Source organism: Coturnix japonica, chromosome 9 (assembly GCF_054131305.1).
Source record: "Coturnix japonica strain WE chromosome 9, WE-NBRP24, whole genome shotgun sequence".
NCBI classification, from domain to species: Eukaryota; Metazoa; Chordata; class Aves; order Galliformes; family Phasianidae; genus Coturnix; species Coturnix japonica.
The window spans coordinates 1,232,629-1,241,736 of record NC_140671.1 but is presented as its reverse complement, the minus strand read 5'-3'; the positions used below and the strand labels follow the sequence as shown (position 1 = coordinate 1,241,736).

The window sequence follows — 9,108 nt, the reverse complement described above, 5'->3', positions numbered from 1 at the left end:
CCTTGCAGCACTAATTGTGCTGGCCTGCCTCTCTGCAGCGCTTTCTGTAGGCAGCCCGACCAAACAAACCTGGGCAGTGCGGGCATTCCCGAGCTGGGGTGGGTACTGTGAAAGTGAATAAATGCAAGTCATGCAGTTCTGCTGAACCTGTGGTTTAAAGCTTCTAATTGCTAACTTTCATCTTTTACCGGCATAAATAATAAATGTGGCGTGCTCCCCATTTTCCATCAGCACCACATTATTAAAGCAATAAAACAATTTCAAAGGTGTGGTTATCATGAGCTAATGGCACATCCAGGGGATTGGTAACACCCCAGGAGAATTCTTCATCTTGAAAAAGCTGGCACCCCCTGTCAGGCTCTATTAGCTCAGCTCTGGGAGGGTGTGTGCACGGAGCTCCCTGCTTGTGCACAGCCACTCTGTGTATGGGACAGGGGATATGACACCACCGCAGGCACAGCCTGCAGCACCTCCCCAGGCTGGGGCTGGAGGGCAGGAGATGCCCCCAAGGGAAGCTGCCTGGCAGCAGCACCCCATGGGGCTTTGAAGAGCTGTGTGTGAAGCCAAGCCTGCTCCCTGCTCACCACTGCTCCATGGATTCCCTTCCCCTCTCACTTCCCAACAGCTCCTAATCTTGGTGTGACATCACTGGGAATTACAGTTATAGCATCTACTGGAGTGTTAAGACCGAGCTATTTAGCACATCAAAACAACGGTATTTGCAAACAGACCTTCATTTAAGGTAATTATGCACCAAGGAGACTGCCTTATCTTTCATCTCCTGTTTATTTTGCTAACAACCACCCAGATTCTTTAAGTAAAACCTTCTCTGCTCTCAGTTATCAAATCAGGATGGAGGTGGAAGGCAGCTGAGCGCACTCAGCTTTACCAGCAGAAGGTGGGCAGGTGGGGGCTGATGAGGGGAGAGCTGCCCAGCCCCACCTTCAGCCACAGCTGGGTTGCTATGGAGCGCTCATCCTGTAGCACTTTGTGCAGCCTGGGGAGGAGATGGGGTTAGGAGAATGTGTGCTGCACTGCCTCAGTCCACAGAGGAGAGTCCAGCAGAGCACAGTTGATTGTTAGCTGCTGTGGCAAATGAACACACAATGTTAAATTTCTGCTGTGCCCTTCTGTTGCTATCACCCCCAGTAAAGATAAAGGGAATAAGTGTGGGAGGGATCTGTGTGCTAAAGCACATTGACCTTGAAGGTCAGCATCGAGTTAACAAGGCCTTTAGATTCACATTTCTGCCCCTTTCCATGGGAAGGGCACATCTGAAGCTGGCTGCAGTCTCTAGAAGGTGCTGATGTGACCATGGGGCAAGTGCTGTGTAACCACACCACCCAAAAAGCACACTGGGAGCTGAGCTGATTGATTCCATGCTCTGCTTTATAAACAGCCAGGGACAGAGGGATCCTGGGGACATCTGAGTGTCGTTTTCCACCACAGCATGAATGGAAAAATGTGACTCACATCGCAGAGGTGGTGAAGCAACAAAGTTCCTGAGTTTGGGAAGGAGCTCTGCAAACTGGATGGACTGTGCTGGGATGGCTGTGAGGACCTCGCTGGTGGATTGCCTTGTTGTAAAGGTAAGAACTGCTTGTCTTATTGTAAAGATAAGAGCTGCCCGCCTGCTGTGACTGAGGGCAGGGCAGCCAGCCTGGGCCCTGCAGGGCTGAGTGCTGGGGATGCAGGCTGTGTTTCCACCATGAATTCAGCACGTGGGTAAAACAGAATTGCTTAAATTCATTTGTTGCTTCACCTCTTCCTGTTGCGAGGGATGACTTTTACAATTAGAAATCTGCTCTTGCTTTGATGGGTGTATTTCTAGTGTTATGTGTATGAATGAAAAGGCAAGAAATATTTTCCAGAGGTTACAACCAAGGTATGGAAAACTGGCTTTGTATGGTCAGAAAATAGGGTGGAAGTTATATATTCAAACAGGGTTCAGGAGTGGTCTGGAAGTTCGCATGAGCTCTTACACAGTAAAATAAAACAAATAGGAAGAGGGAAGTCTCGTAATGTTCAGAACTTAATCCAACTGTGACTGATAAGCAGAGCGACTGGGGGAGTTATTTGGGTTTTTATAGCTTTTCCATGTGTGTCTGAAGGAAACACTGAGTAAAATCCTTCTGGATATAGGCACAGTCACTCAGATGAAGGAAAGCATGAACTGTAAACAAAGGACTGCAAGAAATGAATGCACTGTGCTACAGAGGGACGACCAGGAACGTATTATTCATTGGTAGACTAATAGGAAGAGTGAACTGGGATACCAGAGGACTGTACTAAATGGGGACATTCCAAATGAACCCAGAGGAACAATACCAAAAAAGGGCCTAGATAGACTAGAAAGCAATGAAATACTGAGATTTAATGTGGAAAAAAAAGTGGAAGTAAATCTGTCTAGGGAAAAGTAATCCAAAACACAGATGTTCCACTGGAGAGAGAGAGAGATCTTGAAAGCAGTTGTGTCACAGCAGACCAGGAATGACAAGAGAGCTGGTGGTGAGTCCCCGGCACAGCAGAGCACACTGCTTGCTCTGCAGTGCCCCCATGCAATGCTGACTGTGGCAGTGTGATTTGTGCAGAGATAATGCATGGTGCAGCAGCTCTGAGAGGTGCAGCCCAGTTATGACAGGCGTGGAGGAAAATACTCATCTACCACTCATTAAGGTGTGAGGTCAGAGATGGGCCTATGAAGACTGAAACAGAAGCACTGTGTGCTCCATCACATAGCACACTTAAAACCAAACAAATACTCAGAAACCCAACAGCAGGCCACCTGGGCTGCAAAGGTCAGCTGTGCCAAGAGGCCATCATTCATTATCAGATTTCCTCTTCAGTATCTACCTCTGACTGACAGACTGAGCTCCACACAAAGGCAACAGCTGAAAAGGGTCTGGCAGTGACTTTCTCAAGAATGCATCATCTTAAGAAAAAGCCATTAGATGGAAAGTAATTAATAAATGTCCAGGTACAAACACTCAGATGTTTAATCAGGACATGGAAAAGATGTGCTCCCATCCACCTGAATGTGTGGCGTGGCGAGCCCTGCTGCCAGCTCCTCTGTTATTTCCAGGGATGGATGGAATCCGGTTTGGGAAGAGAGTCTGCTGGCGGTGGCACTCGGCAGCAAAGCCATCGGGGAGCTTTTCATTCCACGTCTTGTCTTGGGAAACCGCCTGAGGTCTTGCAGGGTGTTACGGGGAGGGATGCAGAGGGTGCGTAAAGACGCGGTGATGCTGAGCGGTGCCCGCGGGTACCCACCCCCCACGGGCTCCCCCAGGGCCGCGTTCCGAGGCTGCTGCAGACCCACATTGCCACCTAGTGCCAAAGGAGCGGGCCGGCCGCGGGCACCCGGCTCAAGACAGCTCATGAAGAAAGAGGTGCTCGGAAGCACCAGCCAGTGCAGTCAGATCTGAAGCGTTAGCTTCTCCTGACATTCAGTCTCAGCTTCTGCACAAGGTGTTAAATGCTGTCTCTCTGGTGCAGATCAAGGACCAGCTTCCTCCTCAGTATAATTCTGCCTAAGCCCGTGCATTTACACTGGGGATGAATTTTGTCCATAAGGTTTGTGATTGTTAGGCAGAGGCTTATTGACAAGTGCTGTTCTGAAGACATTTACATGCAGGCAAGGCTCATAAGCCAGCGAACATCTGTTCTCTCGTTAGCAGCCTCCTCTGCGTTTACCCCGTAGGCAATAATCTACAGGACAAGTTTCCCAGCACCTAAACTACTGTAGGATAATTCTTTAACTAAATGGAAAGCAAAGCCCAAGGCTCTGGGAATTTGCTTTTGTACAATAATCTTTTGTGTGCGTACAGTGGAAACCAGAGGATTACGGAGTCAAATCATGAGAATTCAGGTCAAGTGAGATTTGAGGGGGAAGGAGAATCTGACAGCAGCACCAGGGGGAAGGTAAGGATCCCAGGGGAGGTAACGTGACTCCTGCAGATAAGCCTGCTCTCGCCTGTTCTGCTGTCACGGTTTAATTTTACACATCAGTATTAACATTTCTGAGCTTTGCTGAACATCAGCTCTCTCTTTACTGTACAAAGTTCTTCTGCATTGTGGTTCTTTTTTCCCCCAGTTAGCAGTTGCATTGTTTTGGACTACCCTCATGCCTCGCTTATTTTCTTTCACCACCCCTCCATTTTCTAGCTCTTTTTCTCCTACAATCTGAATGTGTGTTTCAAACTCCTTCCTCTATTCCTCTCCTTGTTAATTTTTTTTCATTCCTACACACTTAGCCTGGATCGAGGGCTTTGAAGATCCTCTAGATATACAAAGCAATTCATTTACCTCCCCTGGACGTTTCCTTTCTGGAAGGAAGGAAATGTCATTAAAGAAAAGTGCGATGAAAAATGTGACACTTCTTTTTCTGGCAAGGGAGTGATCTGGATATCCAGCCTAACACCCAGAAACTCTATTCAAAGGGCTGCCAGTCCTTCCTACCGTGCAGACAGACCCAGCTGAATCCAATCAACAACTTAACATGAACTCCACTGGTGCAGGATGTTAAGCTGGTGGGCTGGGGTTGGAGGCAGGAGAGATCGTGTAGGGCGCAGCCTACAGTTTGAATGTGGTGTTTTCAAAAGTGCAGTACAGAACACAGATGTTATGGATTGTATTTGCTCGGTCTGCAGGGAACTGCATCCTGTATTGGATGAAATGGTTTGACTTCTTCTATTGAAATGCTAATGTCTGTCCATTTCCTCCAGCAAAGTGAGCCTCATTATTTCTCATTGTAGCCTACATTTACCCTTCCTCCAGTCTCCATCACCCGGGCCCCAGAGTTTCTGCTTTTCAAATATGTGCTTAAAATTTGTCTGCTATGTGATCGTTTTATGAGGTGATATCACAAAGTATAAGTATGTGTTCCAGCTGTGCTAGTGACCCTGCCTATAAACCAAGGAGGTTGGCTTAGTACACTCTTGCCCTCTCGCTTAATGTGACTTAAGACAAGAAGACACAGATCCAAGGTGCAAAAGGGGAAGAGTGAAAACTCAGATTAGACACTAGAAAAAGGAAACTCTAAGTGAAACTGACTTTTTATCTCTTTGTGTCTTCACGTTGACACTACATTAGGAAGGCTGACATGAGATATCCCCAGAGGCCCAAATCCAATTTTCAATCAAATGTAAAAGACTGGCTTGTAAAGGCCGAGAATGAATTGGTTCTGCCAGAAGAAAAATTAGCACAGAAACAAGCTTATTTCCAGAGAATCCACTAAAATAACTCTGTGACACCTTAATAGGGATTGTCCTTGTCTGGTTGTTTGGTGGTTGTTTTGGTTTTTTTTTTCCCCAAGGTTCAGGGCCAAACTGTATGAGGAACACAAACACATGTTGCATAAGTAATTTGTTGTCGAGATTCCTTTAGTAAGCATTGATGTGGGCTGCTCTTTTTATTCTTTGAGTCTATTTTAACGCTAATCCCCAAACAAACACTTACAAAAGCTATACAGATGTCTGTCCCACTTACTTCCATTTTCATCTGTAAGAAGCTGCAGAGATTTTGCTCTGCTTAACTGTCATGCTACTTCTTAGTGCCAAGTTCTCATATTGCTGCAGTTCTAGGCTGTTTGCTCTTGCAGGAGAAGATTTAGGTCAGTTGCTTTTCACTCTTTTGTGATTTGTGGACCCCTAAATTTTCCAGCAGTAATGCAGACTCCTTAAGGAGTTTCACATACGTAGCATGCTGTCTGGCACAAATGAATTTGCTTTTTCTTCACCTCTTTGTGCAGGCTCTAGTTTTCCATGGACTTCCCAGGTTCTGCAGGACATAAGCTGGAAGCCAGTGATTTAGGTGAGCTCTTGAGCTATTAATCCTCCACATACACACTGGTGTACTAGATGAGAATGCCATAAGTGAGTAACATCAAGGCTAACGTTTGGCAGTTATTGTGATTTCCAGTGCTTTACAGTTTCAAACCTGAATGCAGGGTGTATGTGGAGTCAGTGTTCACATAGGCAAGAAATACGTGGTGAAGGTGAACCAAAACCCTGCCTCTGTGGCTCTGAATGAGGAGCTGTGGGCATTCCAGCATCCTCATAAATTGTCACCAGTTGCCTCCAGAGCTTTTGCTATCAGGTAATACATGCTCTTTGGTTTTTCTAAGCCTAGATCAAATCGCATAAGGATCTCCAATAAGACTCCTTTGGATTGAGCTCAGGCTTAGAAGGAAATGTGGGATAAAGCCCATACATAAATCAACTTTCTCCCTGCACTCTTTCATGTACCAAATCCTTCTGTTCAGGGAAAGCTGGTATGCTTCTAGAGACCATCAACACCTCTCTAAGGGCTGAGAGGCTGCTGTTAGTAAGAAACACCATCCTCAGTGCAGGAGGTCGAGCTCCTTATCCTCTCTAGCCCCAGTATATGTACAACAGTGGAGTACTGCATCTTCTCCCACCCATCACTTTGCTGTTGGTCAGCTTTCTTTGCTACAGTAGATTATGTTAAATCAAAGGAAGGGTGTAAATAGAAAGTGACTTGGTCTAAGCAGAGCTCCAGTTAGGAAGCACAGGAAGCTGAGTTCTAGCTGCACGGATGAGGAGAGACAATTCTCTATCTGATCTGTCATATGGGAAGAAACTATCCATGTGGATCCTTTTTGAGCAGGAGAGCCTAGAACAAGGTCCAAGTTGAAGCTGACATCTGACTTGCATTTATTCTCTCTCTCCTTTACTTGGCATCTGTTGTAAACCCACTGTTGCCCAGGCTGGGACTGATCTCAAGGTCATTGTTTTGATTCTGCTCTTGTCCCTCCTGCCAAGAATTTTATAGAGCTTGGTGTTCTTTATAATGAAAAGATACTGCCCATCAGCTGATACTTCCAGATTTTCAATTTTCTTTCTGGCCTCCTAAGGCTTTAATATGAAACTTTCCATCTCGCTGTCCATCAGAAGCACTGCTCCTGAATTATGGCCAATTTCCTCTTAATGTCCACAGCAGGGATTTTTAATAAATCAAAACAGCAAAAAACAATGCTGGCCTATTCCTGTCCTCCAGCGCTGATGGATTTAACTCCCTGCCAATAATAAGCCAGACAGGACGTTGTAGAACCTTTTGTTTTTGTACAGCTGGTACAAGATGGACTTTTTCCTTTCTCTGGAGGCATCTCATTCTAAACTAGGCCAGCATGTAAGTTTGGATCTCCAAAGGTAATGCAAAATAAAAATAATAAGGCTTCTCTAGTGTATGGTATTGAGAGAAACTGAGCTGGAAAAAGACTGGATGTTCCATTAATCCCATTTTCTGTTCTGAAAATGATGTAATTTAGGAAATGCTACCACTTTCCAAAACAGTGACTAGACTTCCAGCCACGTATTGCAGCTCATATCTAATTCTCATCTAGTTTTCTTTGTTCTGATGTCCATTTAAAGGTCATTTCTCTTTATAGTGCATAAAATGAAAATAAATCTCAGTCAACATCTACTCTGCATGTTGCCTAACCTGCTGCTCTGTCCCAGTTTGATTTAAAGATCCACCTCAGTATCTACTGGGGAAGAACTGTCTGCAGCCCATCATCTCCATTTCCTTTGGTTACTCTTCCTATCTCTGAATGTCTTTTCTACATATCCAGCAGATGGTGGTGATATGGCAGCAGAGGTTGACCCTTCCCACCAATATCCTGTTACATTTTATTGCAGTGTAAGAGATGGCAGCAGAGGGGCAGTCTGACAAAATGTCTGCTGTAGTTCCCATGGAAGTAAATGGGGGGCATTACTTTTGGAGCAACCTCAGTATTTTCAGCCAATATGAAGTTTCCTGACAGCAACTGCAACAGTGCACTACAGTACAATGAGGCTAAGAACTTAGTGATGTGATTTTGGGTATTCTGAGCATCCCTTCTGCACCTCGGTGCAGCATGAAAGCGCCGTGTCTGATACTGTCCAGCAGTGGATTAGTGTAACGTATGGAGATTTTTTTTCCCATTCCGACAATGTCCATAATTATAAGTTCTGGATCAACGACGTTTGTAGTGTTGGCTTCCATCGCTGTTTTGAAGTAAAGGAAGTAAAGCTGCGCTCTGAAATGGTAGGACAAAATAAATATATATTAAGGATTTTGCCTTTCAGTTTTGGAGTCTTCAAGAATTCTTTTACTTGAGTAATTACCCTGTAGAGAATTTTACTGTCAAGTAGAAGATAACCAGGCACTATTTCAGTAATGTTTCTAATGCAGCGCGTGAAGGATTCACAGTATCTGGACTGTGTGATTATTTTAACTGCTGTGTAGATAAAAGCAAAATGTGAGCAGTGAAACGTGGAAAATGTGCGTATGTATGATGATGTTATTTCTCAGATTTCTTTTGCTCTGACTCCTTAGTCTGGGAGTGGCGTTTAGATCAATTTTCTTGTATATTAAGTGTACAGCGGCCACTTCTTCAAAGCAAAATTTCTGTTCTGTGAGCCAGCAAAACTTCTCTGCTTTAATGACACTTACAGGCATCCTACCTGGGGTTGTTATACCCTGCAGACCTAAAAAAACCCAGTGATGCTCATGACCTGCTCTTCTTCAGATATTGTGTCTTTTTCATTACTGTGTTTAGGTTTCTGCCCTTGCTCATAACCCGGCTGAAGCTGCATACAGCTGTGACTACATCTGTAGCTTCTCCTCTCCCCAAAGGCCCTTTGTCTCAGAGGAGCAGATGGATGTATTTCTCCACTCAGCCACTCTGAAAACTCTTTTCCAAGGGATGTGTCCTCCCTGAACGCGGCAGGGAATGCAATTGACATTAATTGTAGGGCCAGGCAGCTCTACTTCTGACCATTAGTGAGGGAACAGCTGAGGAGTTTCATTCTCAGCAGTGGTGGAATGGTCTGTCACTCACAAGATACAGTGACACAGCGTGGAGAGTTATGTCCTTTGTGTGATCATTTATACATGTTTACATCCATAGAGTTTTACTTTCCAGTGGTGTTAATTTGGCACCCCCTGGAGGAAATATGTTTGAAAACACTTGAAGGAAGAAAATATTATTGAAATCCCCTTTGAGACTGATGCTTTAAGCAGACTGCAAACGTTTCCAGTTATCTACGGAGAGGGGCCTCTGCAGAAATGTTCATGTCGTTTTATCTGTAGGCAGTTTTTCATCCT

The 9,108-nt window shown here is 45.0% G+C and overlaps 1 protein-coding gene across 1 annotated transcript in view; it reads left to right on the top strand.

Annotated features, from left to right (window-relative positions):
- The first annotated feature begins 1,404 nt into the window (after positions 1–1,404).
- The window catches only part of CHFR (checkpoint with forkhead and ring finger domains), a 37,174-nt gene continuing 29,470 nt past the window's right edge, over positions 1,405–9,108 (top strand). The window contains exon 1 of the mRNA XM_085555531.1: positions 1,405–1,589. The gene's annotated coding sequence lies outside the window, so the exon portion shown is untranslated. The remainder of the gene's footprint in view (positions 1,590–9,108) is intronic.